Source organism: Adiantum capillus-veneris, unplaced genomic scaffold (assembly GCF_014529385.1).
Source record: "Adiantum capillus-veneris isolate H3 unplaced genomic scaffold, ASM1452938v2 Hic_scaffold_303, whole genome shotgun sequence".
In the NCBI taxonomy this organism is placed as follows: Eukaryota; Viridiplantae; Streptophyta; class Polypodiopsida; order Polypodiales; family Pteridaceae; genus Adiantum; species Adiantum capillus-veneris.
Window position 1 is genome coordinate 92,207 of NW_028221423.1, and position 17,645 is coordinate 109,851.

Sequence of the window (17,645 nt, forward strand, 5' to 3'; positions counted from 1 at the left end):
CCTTATAAATATTGCATGCTCTCATAAACCACTCATTTCTTAAGAACAAGTGATCTCTTACCATACCAAATGGCGTGCACCAAACAAACCGTTAAAGAGCATCCGCCTCCCAACAAAAACACCCTCCAAGGATGTGAGAAGCCGGCATGGCTTAAAGGCACAAGAAAACGGCCACAAACACCTGGCCGTTCTAGGAACTCTTCTGGCAATGGGCATGGTAGTAGGACACCAGAGTCATCGAGGGCTGTAGAATCTGCACGTCCACAAGAACAAACACCTAGAAAAAGAATGAAGCAAGGCGCCCAGCGCTGGAGAGAAGAAGAGGCCCAGCAAACAATAGAGTCCCATAGGGAGGAGCCACCACACCACCAATCACAAGCAAGACCATCCAGAACTCGGGTGGTCCATACAGACACTGGATCAGAGACAGAGCCACCATGGTAGCGAGCTGATATACCACGCACACACCGGGTGCCCATTGGGGGAAAGACACTGCCTCGAGGCTAGGGAGCTCTCCCCACAGGACAAGATCGGGAGCCAAGGGAAGAGGATGAATCAGAAGAGGCTGTAGATCCAGCCCCTGAGCATGTAAACAGGTGCAAAGTCAATTCTTTTCAAGAAGCCTAAACGTCACCGGCCAGCAAATCTACAAGTGCCCCCAAGACAACCGTAGCGGCGTCAAAAAATAGCAAGGGAATTCACAAAAATCCGCCACTATTAGAAGACTACAGAGCTTTTAATTTGACGCGCTCCCTTTGCTCGCATAGTGAAGGAGGTGCTTCAAAGCTATGGAAATCAATATAGAATGCAAGCAATAGCACTAGAGGCTATTCAAGAAGCTGCGGAGGCCCACATCATTTCCGTGTTGGAAGATACCAACCTATGCACCATTCATGCAAAGCGAGTGACAATACAGCCAAAAGATATGCAGTTTGCACGTCGATTGCGACGAGACTTCAAGCATTAGCCAAAGCTACCCCTCTTTTTGTATTTCACACCCTTATCTTTGTAATGAGATGAATTTGCAATGAGAATATGATCAACAATTGTGTCTACTGTGTCTATTATCCATGTGTGGCCCTTGTGGCCACCCTTTTCTTGCAATTTCAAGCTTTGTTTATCCCGTAGGATATCAAAAAAATTAACATATTGTGAAAACAGGTGTCTATGCAACATTAAGTTAGATTTTTCAAATGTCCAATGTAATTGGGCCTTTTGGTGTAGGGATGTATTAGGTAGAGCTGAAGCAAGTGATAGTATGCTTGAAAACTTAAATTCAAAGTTGATCTCACCTTTTCTAGTTTCCTTGAATGCAAACATATACTCCATCTGCCAACAAAAGGGTGGCCACAAGGGCGTGCAAATTGGCCATCCAAAACTGATGGATGGGCCATTCGTGCGCCCTTGTGGCCACCCTTTTTTTAGCAATTTCAAGCTTTGTTTACCCCATAGGATATCAAAAAATTGAACATATTGTGAAACCAAGTGTCTATGCAACATTAAATTAGATTTTCAAATGTCCAATGTAATTGGGCCTTTTGGTGCAGGGATGTATTAGATAGAGCTGAAGCAGGTGATAGTGTGCTTGAAAACTTAAGTTCAGAATTAATTTCACCTTTTTAGTGTCCTTGAGTGCAAACATATTCTCCATATGCCAAAAAAAGGATGGCGACAAGGGCGCACAAATTGGTCATCAAAAACTGATGGATGGGCCATTTGTGCGCCTTTGTGGCCACCCTTTTTTTGGCACCTGGTAGGCTTCTCTACCCCCAAGGATACTTAGAAAACACAAATTAACTGAAAGCAATTGGTTTTTCATCATTACTTTAGAGAAACCGCTTCATTTCACTCAGATGTGTTTTATACTTTCCCCAGAATTAAGCTAAGTTGAAAGAAGTATCATGTGCATCCAACTTCCGCTGTGTTGTTACTTCAAGCAAAAAAGACACAGCTTATTGAAACATATCACCAATTACATCAATTTTCGAGATTGACAAATCACATTTAGAAGAATTTACAAGATAGAGAGACAATTTAGAATATTTTTTATTACTTCCAAAAAGGTGATTTTACATCATGTATGTGAGGAGTTCATCTTGACCATTTCCTTGCGCCTATCTTGCGCATAAGGAAACTCCCCAGTTAAGAGGGACTTCGCTATGGCCTTTGGGTCAGTTGAGCCAATGAAAGCATGTATCCCTATCTGGGCAAGCACTTTACCATGAAAGCCACTGCCAAATGTTGTGCATACAAGGGATCTGCGCACTAGGAACACAAGATGCGCAGTTTGCGCAGTGGTGCTCAACACAAAAACTTGTTCAAAGCTTTCAACGACCAAGTCATAAAATGGGCTTGGGGAGTAAATTTATTATGGATAATGGCCAGGGGGGATTTTTCCTAGGTAATGTGCAAGGGAAGACTGAGGTCTAAAGCCCGTCTGCTTGCCACCATTCTTGAAGCAGAATCATCAACCTCCACGACGTCCTGTCATAAACCAATGAATGTTGAGAAGAAAGACAATGAAGGATAAAAAATAAACATGAGAATTAGGATAGAGTTTACCTCCTTCTCCTTGTCATCCTCCTCCCTGTTGCCCTTTCCATCCAAGTCAATGCTCCCATGCACCGCAGCTACGAGCTTTGGATCATCAGATGGGGGGTTGCATAGTGGCATAGGCATCCTAGCGGCCTCAACCTTGGCTTGTGTGGCTTGGAGTTCTTCCTCAACCAAGTGCAACTACTCTGCTGCCAAGACCTCTGCACATACAACTGCAAGAGTGTCAGCAAAACAGAGTCCCCAAGTGGCAAGAGCTTGCTTTCTAGGGCATCTGGCGTATTGTCTAAGGGACATTTGGTTCTATTGCATAGCACGCTCAAGCATTCATCATCCATGTGTAGGCCAAATGCTTTCTCCAATTCATGCATAAACACATACTCCTCCCCATCCACTACCACTAAGGAGAAGCGGCTGATTTCTACCTCTAGGATAGCCACATCCGTCAATGGTCGTGGCACTAGAGTGTCACTAGGGCCACCCACAATTATGGATTCCTCAACCACTTCCTCGCGCCCCTTGGGGTACTCGAGCCGAAGTGTCTTTCCTTCTGCTACAAGATTCATGGGGATAACCTCCTGCTCCTTGGTGTCCTTGATAAAGGACCCAACCTGAAGGTGTGGTAAGTGGAGCTCCTCCAAATCAGGTTCCTCGCTCACCAAGAAGATAAATGTTGCTAGCCGAGAAAGGTACTCCACCCCCAACTTGCGCTTCTTGAGCGCTGACACCCCTGAGGATTGCTCATCCAAGAAATGGCATGCGTCAGTGGCAATTTCTTGGAATTGTCGCAACCGCTTGGAGAATGAGTGATCACCTTTGTGTATGTAGCGCAAAATATTGCAAGGCACCCACATCCCTGCATGTGGGGAGATAGATACAGAATATTCTATGATGTGCTCCTCCAGTAACGCAAAAATCTAGGCAAATGCATCCATGTGAAGGGCAATATATTGTGGCGTCAAGGTCAGGGAGATGAGTAAAAAAGGTGTGGAGGTCGAACTTCCCTTTGTATTTGGTGTCCTCGAGGGAGAGGATGAAGCATGACAAAGGGGTGGATGTGGGTGTAGATGCAAAGGTTGTGGAAGCATCCATGTCTAGCCTAGGGTGTAGATAGAGAGTGGAGGAGCTCAAGAGTTGGCAAAATGAAAATAGTGAATGAGTTATGCGGCCCCCCTTTATATTGGTCCCTTTTTTAAAGACATTAAAAAAAAGGCACTTTCACTAAAAAATGATCTCTTATCTCAATGCAAAAAATTATATTCAAAGACATGTTTTGCCAAAGAAAATCATGTTGATAACATCAGGGATCGTTTTCAAAATTGCAAGAGTTACAAAGTTATCAGAGCGATACCATAGTTCCATCCATCCCCTAGTCCTCCTCAACCTTCAATTTGTCTTCCATTCTCTTCCCAATCTGCAGACATTCATTACAATAAGCATCCAATGATCGACAAACTATGATGTATTGAAAATGTGGTGGAAGGATTCTCACCTTGTGACCTTGTAAACAAAATTGTGCTTGTTGAAGAGCCTCAAAACCCATAAAACCAAATGTTGTCGCACATTACTGAGAGTCCAATGCTTGTTCACTTGGACTGCCTCCAAAGCATCATTGGGCATCTTCACTGCAATGTCAAATCTTGCAATAGCGTCGTCTACACTCTGTAAGGGAGTCCACACTCCAAGCTTGCACATTCAATGATCATAGTGGAATTGTATGTACAAGGAGGTGCGGGATTTCAAATAGCACATTTCAATACCTGAAGCTCCAACCTTACAACGGCATCGGTCCCCATTGTGCATGCCCTCCACAAAACCCCAGTCCTCTTCTAAAAGCCTTCCTATTTCCTCATAATGCACATCTTTACATACAAGCATTGTGGTAGTCTCCACAAATCTAAACTCTTTAAAAATGTGCACAAAACAGTGAATAGGCAAACACCAACTCAAGCCCACAGACCTAGAAGCTTTACAGTATTTCAACGAGTTTTGGACATCTATTATCATCTTTTGCTTGAAAGATGCTACCGACCACAAATCTGGCACCGGCCACTCCATACTTAATAAGGAAGTTACTTTGATGGGTTCAAGCGTTCCAAACTCTTGTGTAGAACTAGGAACAATATAGGAGTGAGAATAGAAGATAATCCTTCTATGAACCAATTTGGTTGGGCAAAGATGTGCAAAAATTGTTGCTCCAATATCCGCATGTATAGCATTGAATATTCCGAAGAGACTATGTAGTGGCTGCTCCTCCACCAACGTGGATGGAAATATGACTATAAATGCATGGAAAATCTTAAGTATGAATCCATAATAACATTACATTGTGATTTCACACCTATCTTTGTATTCTCAAAACATGTACTTACAATGTATTGGAAATAGAGGTGGTTGTTGCAATTGCATGCTTGACATTGAGAAAACATGTTGCACAATGGCTACGGTCCCCTTGTCTTTGCATTTCTTGAAGCCAAGGAGCTTTATTTTCCAATGATGATCCAAGTTTGCACAATTTCGCACACGCTGAGGGCCAATAGATATGGTTGCATGTATACCCAAGCACCTTTGGTGAACTCTTGTGGAACCCACTCATCATCTATACCTCTAGTGTTGTGGCATGCAAGTGCTATTACCTCATCCTTTGGCCGCCTTTGCGAAGTAGAGCTGGCCATGGTTGAACAAAGAAAATTAGGAGGAGGAGCAAGACCTTGCTTGTTGCTACAATGTAGGTGGGATAAAGTGATAGGAGAAGGTGGTTAACCCTTACTTGGTGTGGCAATGGGAGGAGAAGGTGGATAACCCTTGCTTGGTGTGGCAATGGAAGGTGGTAGGGGAGAAGAGAGAAGCTTCCTTGCTACAGCAATGCAGATGGTGTAGAGAGAGAGTGTTGGAGTAGAGGATGAGTGTGATGGTTGCAACCAACGAGGGGTTGGAAAAGGGGTTCTAGAGAGAGAAAATCACTTTTTGCCTAAGGACTACTTTTGGGGAGGTTCTGAATAGTAAAAAAAGTTTTTTCAAAAAAAATTTAAAAAAAATTGAATTTTAGGGTTTTTGTGTGCACGTTTTGACTTTTTGAGGTCAAAAATGCTTTTTTGACCATAAAATAGATTTACGGGGGTTTTAAGAAGATAAGATTTGAGTTTTGAAAATTTTGGGGATTTTTTCAAAACCGGATCAAAAAGGAGGGAAGTTGGAGGTTCCATATGGCGCACTCCCCCCCCCCCCCCTTCCCCTCTTACTAGGTAAGAGCCCATTAAGAAGTGTAAGACTACTTTGTCCCCCTACATTTTTTAGGGCATAGAGTGTGTCCACCACCCTCTTCTCATTGGCTGGCCTCTAATTAATAACCTTAATCCCAAAGGACCCCAAGAGGGTTCATATTTTTCCTAATGGCCCCTCTCCTTGGCGTAAAGCCTAAGGAGATTAGTCTCCTCCATTTCCCTTTCATGCAATCTCTACTTGATCTTCAACCATTCATTGTAATCTTAATCTGAGGCCTTGCCTTGCATTTTCTTATGGCTTAGCTCCTCAAATCTAGATTTGAAAAATAAAATTGTATGGTCGTTAGCCTTTTTAAGCATCTGTCCTACTCTCTTTATTACAGTTTGGATTTTTTTACTAAATTTTTTCCATGTGGCAGCCCTTTCCTGGGTGATCCCATGGCTCGATCCTTCCACAACCCAAGACTCTAGAGCCTTGAAGTGAGAGTTTTTAGATAGATTTGGGTAGGTGAGAAGTAATTTATTGGCATCTTATGGATGATGTAGTTCCCCTAAAGAAAATACCAAGGTTCCACCAAGAAGAGGAAAATGATCTGAGAGACTTTCATTCACAAGGACTTGCATAAGCAATGAAGAAGGTATTGAATCTCCATTATGAGAGAAATAGAGTCTATCAAGTCATTGGGAGGATTAAAGATTGTGGTCAGTGAACCCCGCATCATTCTTCCAAGGGCGAGTCTTCCAAGCATCAACTAGAGCCCATTTATCCTCAAGGAAAACCTGTTTCTTATGCTTTCCCCTAGCAAGAATGCTTGAAGGGGCCTACCTATTTTGTCTAGAACATAACAAGTTGTTATGTACCTTAATAGACACCACAAGAGCCCTTCCGGTCGGCTGTTGAAAAACAACTTTAGACTCCAGATCTCTATGAACTCATGTCATCATTCCATTAAATCCGTCAAGAGTGGTGCCATTAAAAAACAACATTTCCCCAAGAATTTGGTTTCTTAGAATTGAGGCATCAAGGTGGTGTTCCTGAAGAAATCAACAATTAATAACTTTTCTCCTCTTCATGCACTACCAAATCTTTTCTTGGTTCTCTTTTGTTATTATTCCCTTCACATTCCAGGATAGCATTTGTAATGTGGGGATCATGGGGAGAGGGGGCGAACTCTTCAACATCCCACCCCTTCCCAATATTCGTAGCTCTGATCCTAGTAGAGTCCAAAGGTTATTCAGATGAGTGGGGGGTGGAGAGGTGCCTTTCCCTTTCAAGGCACTATTAGCTTCTAGTGACATGGATTATCTTGCCACTACCTTCATCCTTTTGACCCTCTTCAGCTCTGTGACTTGCACAGTCAATGTAGTTGTTACTATCAGAAGCTTAGGAGTAGAAGCAAAAAGGACGATTCATTGCCAAAAATCATAGCCTCTTTTTCCTTGCCTTTGATTGTCACTTCGTTACTCTTTACCTGTTTCTCACTCTCTTCCATAGATGTTTCCTTAACAAAGACTTGATTTCCATCCCCTATAATGGAATCTTGCATTTTACGATTGTCATTTTACTTTCGTCTTCGTGTGGCAATCCTTGGCAAAGTGACCAAATTTGTTACACTCAAAGAAAGCCCGAAAGTAGGTCCCAAAATTGAGAGGAATAGTTATTAGGCTAGCTCCAACATTGATCACCATGCTCTTTGGTGGTTTCCTAGAAACATTCCAGCCTATACAAACCCGGTTGGATGTGCTGCCTAGACTCCTCAAACAAAGGGGTGCCCTGTTGAATGGCAAACATCTTGATATTATCTCGGAGCCAACTAGGCAAACCTACGAACTTGAACGAGATAGGATAAATCATAAAGACTATAAATAAAAAAATTAAATACTGGCTCCCATGGTACCACACAGACAGTTGTCCTGTTAAATATAAGGGGATTTTTATCAAGGATCTTTGAGACATCAAAATCCTCCTTGAATCTAACTAAGCAAAAGCCCTTGGCAAGATAAGTAGTATTTTCAATTGCTCCCCCATGCCCAAGAATTTGTGGTCCCTGAATCCATTGAACCTGCTCGTATCTATTCGAGACTCTCCCACCGAAGCGCAACACAAGCATAAGCATAGCTTGCATGGCCAATTGCTATAGTAATAGCCTTTGCAACCTCCACTTGCTGTGGTAGAGATTTCTTTAGAGCACTATAGGCATGATCATCCAGCCCTTCTTCCAAAATGAAAACATTGCCATCCCCAAGCATAATATAGTGGATCTCCTTGTGCGATCCTTGTGGAGTCAAATTATCATGTATGATAACTGTTTAGCAATCATGTAGAACCTAAGGAGGTCTAAATAGTGCTAAGAATAGATTTAGTTTGACCATTATTTTTATAATGGAAAGTAAATCTGAAATCAATTTTACATCCCAAAGTAGAAAATTGAGCTATTTGAAAGTGATTACATGAACATGAACATCTATCCGAGATGGTTTCTTTAGGAAAACCATGATAAGAAAACACATTGTTGATGAAAACCTTGGTATCTTGTGGTGTAGTCAATAGTTTTATTGCATGCAATAAAATATATCATTCTACTAAATTTACCAACAATGCTCCACATCACATCATGCTATTTCAGAGTGAGAGGAAAACTTATATAATAAAAAACCACAAATAATTCTTTCTAAGGCGTGAAACAAATTGATAAAGACATAAGGGATCCTTGATTCTTCACATTGTTCCTTTTACATGCTAATATACCATGCACATGGACACAAAACTAAAGGCTGCATCATGTTTCTTTTTAGGCCAATAGAATCAATATTCTCACAAGTAGAAAGAGTAGTTGAGATACCCTGTGTCCAGCTTATTGAGATATGTGCAATTCTTGTAGTACTAATTGTGAAAGAAAGGTGTAATCACAATAGTGTGGGATGGACAAAATAAAAAGCATCAAATATGAGTAATCATAAGTTCATATCCAATTTGTATGCATCATTCAATTCAAGATGGAAGACAAGTAGCACCATCATAATTTTTTTAATGCATAAGATTAAAGGTAGTAATATTAGAGATTTAACAACACGTACTAAGTGCATATTCAAATGGACTAGAGTCTATCACAACCAGGTTGATATGGGATCAAACGTTTAAAAACTTTGGCAAACATAGCCCATGTGATAAGCCTATTTGAGATGAGGGTCTATGATTGTGTAGTGTATGAAGAGCTTGTGTCTAAGAGATAAAGGGAAACATTTCAAGGGATTTTACACTAGAGAGCATGATCAATTTTCCATACTTTTTAAAAACCATTGTGTGTGTAATCCATAGTAGGAATCTAATGATTATGAAAGGCATATCTATAATGATATTTATGGAATGCAAGGGTGCAAGAAGAAAAACTTCTACGTTTTTGTATTCCCCTTTTGGTTTCTCATTTCCAAAAAAAATTGCTACCGTATACAGGTGGTAGTGATGTGTGTGAACATGCTTAGGACCGCTGGGCATTTTTTTCCTCACTAGGAGGTTTTGTCCCCCACGCATTATATACTCTCCTATCATTCTAGGGCTATCTCTCTTTCCATTGCACACTAAGTAATACACTCTCTGTTATGTGCCTTGAGCTTCCTTCGTCTTCTCCAAGTTGTGTGTGTTTTTCTTGCAACCCTAATTCCAACAATTGGTATCAAGGCAGGTTGCGTCTTCCCAGGCTTAGTTGTCAGCAGCTCCAGCACGCCTGCTCACTTTCTTCAAAACTTTTCCATTGGCTTGCTTTGATTCCATGTTGAATGGCCATAGATGTCATAAAATATAATATCTAATATCTAACCAACCCAAATGATTTTCTCATATTAAATTGATCACTTAATGTGGGAGAATAAAAGGACATGTGCTTATAGATCTATCTCAACACGGGGCCAATAGTAAAGGGGCCCAAATGAGAGATGGTCTATCAAAAAGCAAGGCTAAAAAATGGAGCATAAGACCTTATGGTTAGCTTCATTGAAGACCTCCAATAATGTGTGTAAAAGGCCTTTGACCTTAGGTAAGCTAGGGCTGAGCTTGAGGTGCGGGAACCCGACCCAGCTCGAGGTGCTTGTCCTGCTTGTCATGCTTGATGACTAAGGTGCTTGAGGTTCTTGATGATTGAGGTTCTTGATATGCTTGAGGTGCTTAATTATTGAGATGCTTGAGGTGCTTGACATGCTTGGGTTGCTAGGTTGCACTTGAGGTGAACCCAGCCCAAGCTTAAAGTCTTATGAGCCAAGCTTGTGGTGGGAACTGGGCCTATGCATGAGGGGATTGAGGTGTCAAAAAGTCAAAGATTCAATCCCTACAACTAGGGGGCAAGCCCTACATGAGGGGGAATGAGACAGAACACCCACACACTCACACAAGGCATGCATGGCACAAAGAAAGCAAAAGGGACACTTGTCAAGTTCCTCCTCATGTTGCCCTCATGGTGTGCCTGAAGCCTATTGGTTGGCCACCCAAGGGTTCCAATAATAATTTAGGAGATTTAATTAAATGATTTAGCATTTATCTAGACTCTCTCTCAAAGGGTAAAGGGGGACACTTGTCTCAAGGCTACCCTTGCTGCTTGTAATGCCTCTTGCTTGTGATTGGCTAGGCCTGGAGGGGTCCAATGAGCTTCAAGCATGAGCTACAAGGGGGGGTCGACCCAAGCAATATTGGAGGGGGATAAATCATAAATCATAATTCATAAATCATAAACAAGTTTCTCTTAATGGGATAAATCATAATACAAATGCCTATTGGAGGGGGGACCGGATTCACATAAATCCGGTCCTCAAATGTTTTCATGTTCTCTGAATTCTCTCTCTTGCAAAAGTATTGTTCATGCCAAGTTTTCTAATTGCTATGATTATGTTGCTATCTTCAATTATGTTCACCCGCTATGCTCACAAAGTCATTTCTCAAAAGTACTCTCATTAATTTCTGCTACTCTCAAATTAAATAGGACAATTCCATTACATTGGTATCAGAGCATTTGGTTTCTCTTTTCTTGCTTAAGAAGAGAGGTCCTTAAGTAGCCTATAAATGGTTGATGTTGTTAATTATATTAGGGTAAGTGGAACTGGGATCTATTATCAGTTTTGTTGATCCCACTATGTGGGGGATGGTGCACACCTCGGGAGCTTTGGACTTAATAATGGAGTCTTTTTAGATTTCCCTACAGCTTTACCATTATTGATCCATAAGAAGTCCAAAAGGAGCTAGCCCTTGGCATCTCTCCTATGTTAGACCTACTCCTCTACTCTCTATAATTAACTACTTCGAGCCGTGGGTGTAGATCCTTAAGAGCCGATTTTCAAAGGCTAAGAGGAGCGGCAACTAAGGTTTTGAATTGCCAAAGCATACACTAAGTACATACATAAATTTTGTGAACATAGCTGACAATAATCAAGAGAGTAGAATGAACATTGATAGCTTTGATTTTGCACATGAAGGTGCTAATGATGATGCTCCCATGTTTGTGAATTATCTCGTCACTAGGTTGCAGCAAGCTATGGGCAACCCTGCTTTGCAAGCCAAAGTTACTGAACAACTTCGTGCTTATCGCATTTCCCTTCCTCTCCAAGAGGAGAGAGAGCTTAGGAGGCCTCTTGAAGAGACCCCCAAAAGAAGACTCTCTCCCATTCGAGAGGAGGAATCCAAAGAGCAAGAAAGCAATGAAAGTTTAAGTTCCTCTGAAGATGTGACTCCACGAAGACGGCGGTCTAGACGATGGCCCACTCCTCCCAAGAGGAAAAGATCAACACATAGTCCTTCTCCTCATCACTCTGAAAGGCAAGAGAGGAAACAAAGGAATAAAAGGGCTAGGAAGACGTCACCCTCTTCTCCTTCTTCTTCACCTCCTCCTCTTCCGACGAAAGTTATGGCTATTCTCCTAGAGAATACAAGAGGGGAGGACATCGCAAATCATTTCTAGCATGGCGAAGGTCACAAAAGCTAAAGAAGTTCAAGGAGGGAGGAAAGAGTATCTCTTTTCTCACCTATGATGGAACCTTCAGTGCTACGGACAAAGTGTTGGCCTTCATCCAGCAATTTGATGCGGCCTTTGGAGATGAGGGCTTCACAGAGTCCTCCAAGCTACGCCATGTAGCTATGCACTTCCAAAAATCAGCTCGTGAATGGTGGGCTAGCCTTGTGGAAATGGTGAAGCCTCAAAGACATGGAAAACTCTACGAGTTTCCATCATGAAGCAATTCCTTGCAAGCGATGCAAAGGACAAAGTGCTTACCGAATGGCGCAGCTTGAAGCTCCTCTCCCATGAGTCTATCCACAAATATGTAGACAAGTTTTGGGATTTACATCTCAAGGCTACTGTCTTTCAAAAGATAGACTTTGCCGAGCAAAGGCAGCAATTTTGTGCGGGATTACTTGAAGAGATGGCCGAATACATCAACTCTCAACGGCCTGGTACTATTAGCGAAGTAATCCATCACACCATGGTTGCTTCACGCATCAATTTCCATCAAGGGGCTAGACGTAATGTCAAGCCCATGGAAAACAAAGACAAAAATGATGCAAAGGGAAAAACCAATGTTCAAAATACTTCCCAATTCAATTCCAACAACAATAACAATCGGTCCAAGGAGAAGGGAGTTTACAAAGGTAAAAACAAACTCTCTCCTGAAGAGCTTGAAGCTTTTCGCAAGGACCATAAGTGTTTCAAGTGTGGGGAGCAAGGACATGGCTATCGTTCTTGCCCCAAGAAGAATACTCGCAATGAGATTCCTAGGGCTTCCACCATCGAAGCTCCAAAAGAGGATGCTCATTGCAAAGGATCATCACTTTCCTATGCTTGGGGAAAGGTTAGAGAGCATGATGCCTTCATCTTGTTTAACCCTGGCTCTACTCTTAACTTCATATCAATGGAGTTGGCCACCAAGTTGGGCATTCAAGCTTTTGAGATGGGAGATATAGTAGTGGTTGATGCAGCTTTCAAGGGACAACAAGCCTCCGTTACTCCCTTGATTGGGAAGTTGAGGCTTCATGTCCAAAGCTATGTCGACAAAGAAGACTTCTTCATCTCTCCTCTCCAACATGAGGATGTTATCCTAGGGGCACCATGGTTTGATCGCATGGCTGCCAACATGAAGTTCCCTGAAAGGAGAATCTACTTCACCTACAGGGGAAAGAACATGTATATAGATGCTAGTGAGCGTGGTCACACTATTCCACTTGTAAATCCTCTTGCTTTTGATAAGTCAATGAAAAGCTCAGTTTCTGCGTACATGATTTTTGTCAAAGAGTCTCTAAAAGATACTAATGTTTCAACATGTAAATGGTAGGAATCAAGAAGAGTTAGACTTGTCTAATTTTCTAAAAGGATTCCAAGATGTGTTCATCGATGATATCCCTATGGACTTACCTCCAAAACGAGGGGATGATGACCATCGCATTGAGCTCCTTCCTAGAAGCTCACCACCTAACAAGCCTCCTTATCGAGTCTCACAAGCTCAACAAGAGGAGATCATGAGGCAAGTACAAGAGCTGGTAGACAAAGGGATGGTGAGGCCTAGTTCCTCTCCCTTTTGTTCTCCATTCCTTCTAGTGCAAAAGAAAGATGGTACATACCGTATGTGTGTGGACTATCGAGCACTAAACCATATCACTATCAAAAACAGATTTTCCGTACCTCGGGTAGAAGATCTGTTTGATAAGCTACAAGGCTCTACCTACTTCAGTAGGATTGACCTTAAGAGTGGCTATCATCAAATAAGGATAGTGGATGAAGATATCTTAAAGACCGCGTTTCGCACAACGTTTGGTCTTTATGAATATCTAGTCATGCCTTTTGGCTTGACTAATGCACCAGCTACGTTCAATCGTTTGATGGAGAAAATTTTTAGACCATACCGCAAATTCACTGGAGTGTTCTTTGATGATATCATCATCTACTCCAAGTCTTTGGAAGAACATAAGCAACATCTCCAAGTGATTTTTCAAGCATTGAGGGAGAACAAGCTTTTTCTCAACCAAAAGAAAAGTGAATTCTTCCTTCAAGAGATTCAATACCTAGGTCATATTATCTCTAAAGATGGTATCCGAATGGATCCATCAAAGTTAGAGGTAATAAAAGCATGGCCTAACCCAAGAAATCTACATGAGCTAAGAAGCTTTGTTGGTATGTGCGCATACTATCGACGCTTCATAGCAAAATTCTCTCAAGTAGCAGGACCACTACACGACTTAACTAAGAAGAACGTTAAGTTTGTATGGACTGCTAAGGAGCAAAATGCTTTTGAAAAGCTCAAAGAGAAGCTTACTTCCCAACCAGTCCTCGTGCTTCCGGATCTCTCAAAGCCATTTGAGGTCCAATGTGATGCTTGTGGTGATTGCCTTGGAGCAGTTTTGCTTCAAGAAGGGCATGCCATAGCATATGAGAGCCGAAGGCTTAATGTTGATGAACAAGTCTTGGGCATTTATGAGAAAGAGCTTTTAGCTGTCCTACATGCCCTAGACACATGGAAGCACTACCTATTGGGGACTCCATTTTTCCTACGAACCGACCACCAAAGTCTCAAGTATTTCATGACGCAAACCAAGCTTTCCGACAAACAAATGAGGTGGGCAAATTTTCTTTCGCAATTTAATTTCCATATTGCTCACATAGCTGGTAAGCACAATCAAGTGGCCGATGCACTTTCACGACGACCCAAAGTTTAATGCGGTGTCTATAGCTACTCACAATGATCTATCCTCTATGATAGATGAGTATGCTACTGACCCTGACTTTAGAGACATAATGTCAGCCCTTGCTTTGGGGAAGAAAGAGGAACCATTCACCTTGCAGGATGGTTATCTTCTCCACGGCAATAGGCTATGTGTTACCCATTCCCTTCGTGAGAAAGTTATGTATGAATCCCATGCTCCTCCATATGCGGGGCATAGAGGTATTCAACCTACTCTCCGAGGAGTAGAGACGTACTTCTATTGGCCTACCATGAAAGTGGACATACAAGAGTATGTTTCAAAATGTGTAGTATGCCAAAAGACCAAGTATGATAGAGGGAAGCAACCTGGATTACTCCAGCCATTGCCTATTCCAAATTCACCATGGGAGAGTATATCCATGGATTTCATCTTTGGATTACCCAAGTCTATCCATGGGAATACAGGAATATGGACAATAGTTGACAGGTTTAGCAAGCAAGCACATTTTATTCCTGTCAAAAAGACTATTAAGGCACATCAAATGGCAACTCTCTTCATATCTCAGATTTTCAAGCACCATGGATTACCCACATCCATCGTGTCAATAGAGATCCTAGAATGACCAGTAATTTCTGAAAGGTCTCTTTGAAAATCTAGGAACAAGATTGAATTTCTCTTCGGCCTATCACCCACAAACGGATGGCCAAAGTGAGATAGCCAATCTTACGATACTCGATCTACTCAAGACTTATGTTACCGAAGTAGATCAACGCTCACAATGGGAAAAGTACTTACCTCTTGTAGAGTATGCCTACAATAATACTGTACATACTTCTACGGGAAAAGCACCTTTTGAGATCATTGAGGAAAGACCTAAAAGTCCCTTGCTACTCAAAGTACATGGGAAGATCTTCGCCGCCGATGAGTATAGCCGTGACCTACAAGAATCTTTTCAAAAGATTAAGGAGGCTATATCCATCTCTCAACAAAGGCAAAAATTTGCTACTGATAAGCACAGAAGAGCCTTAATGTTCAAAGAAAATGATTGGGTCTTACTCAAGTTTCCAAGGCTCGATTAAGCAAACGACGGGCAAAAATCCTACCGGCCATCAAAAGTATTATGCTAAACTAGCAAAAAGATACTATGGTCCTTTCCAAATCTTGAAGCCCATCAATGAGACGGCTTATCAACTCAAGTTGCCCAACCATTGGCTCATACACAATGCCTTTCATGTAAGCCTACTTAAGCCCTACAAAGGAGAGCCACCAACTGAACCAATTATTGAAGACCCTCCCGAAGTTGAAGACCAAGAAGAGGTGCTACAACCCGAAGCTGTTCTTCGGCATGAAGACAAGGTACTACGACATGGTAAGATTATCCGACGGTATCTTATTAAGTTCAAAAATTATCATTTTGAAGATGCTAGATGGATGCAAGGAATACAACTTAAGGATAGTATGAACCTTGTCAATGCTTACAATGCTACATTAGAGTAAGCAAATGTACAAATTTCTTTTAAATGACTCATGTTTTTGTCTTATAAGACTAGTCCTTTTTTAATTGTGCACAAATTTAACTAGTATGCATGCTTAGAATCATGTTTGTGATGACGACGTCTCTCAAACACCAAGTAGAATTTGTCACTCTACTTTGGGAGAATGAAATGGACTAAAGAGCAGACATGCTTGCGGCAACTATGTCTCCCAAGCACCAAATGGATTAGTCATCCATCTTGGAAAGATGTCGTAGGGTAAAAGGGATCCTCTACCCGCTAAGTAAAATTGACTAATGACTAAGGCTTTATCTCTTTTACCTCATAGTCGAGGACGACTATGATTTCAAGAGAGAGGTAATGTCATAAAATCTAATATCTAATATCTAACTAACCAAATGATTTTCTCATATTAAATTGATCACTTAATGTGGGAGAATAAACGGAACAAGTGTTAAGATATAGACATGTGCTTATAGATCTATCTCAACACGGGGCCAATATAAAGGGGCCCAAATGAGAGATGGAATCTTGTTGCTAAGTTTCACATAAGGTGGCAATGAACACTCAATGCCTTTTCCCTTCTCCATATTGAAACGTTGCAAAACCTTGTCAATATACTCTGTTTGAGATAAACCAAATCAACTTCTTTGATCTGTCTCTCTCAATGCGCATACCAAGTATATGACTTGCCTCACCCATGTCTTTCATGTCAAACGATTTTGCCATCTTTGACTTCAAAGCTGAAATTTCTTCCAAGTGTTTGCCAGCAATCAACATGTCATCCACATACAAAATAAGGATCAGCCAACTGCCATCCTTAGCCTTCTTTGTATATAACATGATCGAACTCACTACGTTTGTAGCCTTGAGAAAGCATAAACTGGTGGAACTTATGGTACCATGCCCTCGGTGATTGTTTTAAGCCATAAAGACTCTTTAACAACTGGCATACCAAATGTTCCATGCCTTTCTCAACAAACCCTTCTGGCTGCTGCATGTAAATTTCCACATCTAAATCACCATGCAAGAACGCTGTCTTGACATCCATTTGGTGCAACACCAAATCCAATATAGCAACCAATGCAAGAAAGCATCTCAATGTAGTCATCTTGACCACTGGAGAGAAGACTTCATCAAAGTCAATGCCTTGTTCTTGCTTAAAGCCCTTGGCAACAAGCCTTGCTTTGTACTTTGGCTGACTATCATGAGCGGTGATCTTATACTTGTAAACCCATTTACAAGGTAGAGCCTTTTTGCCCTGTGGTAATTTAACCAACTTCCATGTCTGGTTTTTATGCAGAGCTGTCATCTCTGACTGCATGGCCAACTGCCATTTTTTCGAGTCAACCACTTGTAATGCTTCCTTGTAACAAGATGGTTCTCCGCAATCTGTGAGCATGACATAATTTAGAGATGGCACATAACGATCAGGTGGTTTGGAGACACGCTCAGAACGTCTCACCACAACTGATTCTGCCTCTCTAGCCACTATAGGCTGTTCCTGAGCCTGACCATGCTGTCTTGATGTGCTAGCACTAGGTCCATCTTCCCTGAAGACAACTCTTCTGATCTCCTCTGTCTTCTCTGGCTTAGCGTGAAACTTGGCTTCATTGAAATGCACATCATTGCTACGAATAAGCTTTCTGGACTCAGGATCCCAAAGCCGGTAACCCATCTCGCCCGATTCTCCGTAGCCAA

The 17,645-nt window shown here is 41.7% G+C and overlaps 1 pseudogene; it reads right to left on the bottom strand.

Moving 5' to 3' along the window:
- Window positions 1–277: 277 nt before the first annotated feature.
- The window catches only part of LOC147417250 (uncharacterized), a 53,313-nt pseudogene continuing 35,945 nt past the window's right edge, over window positions 278–17,645 (bottom strand).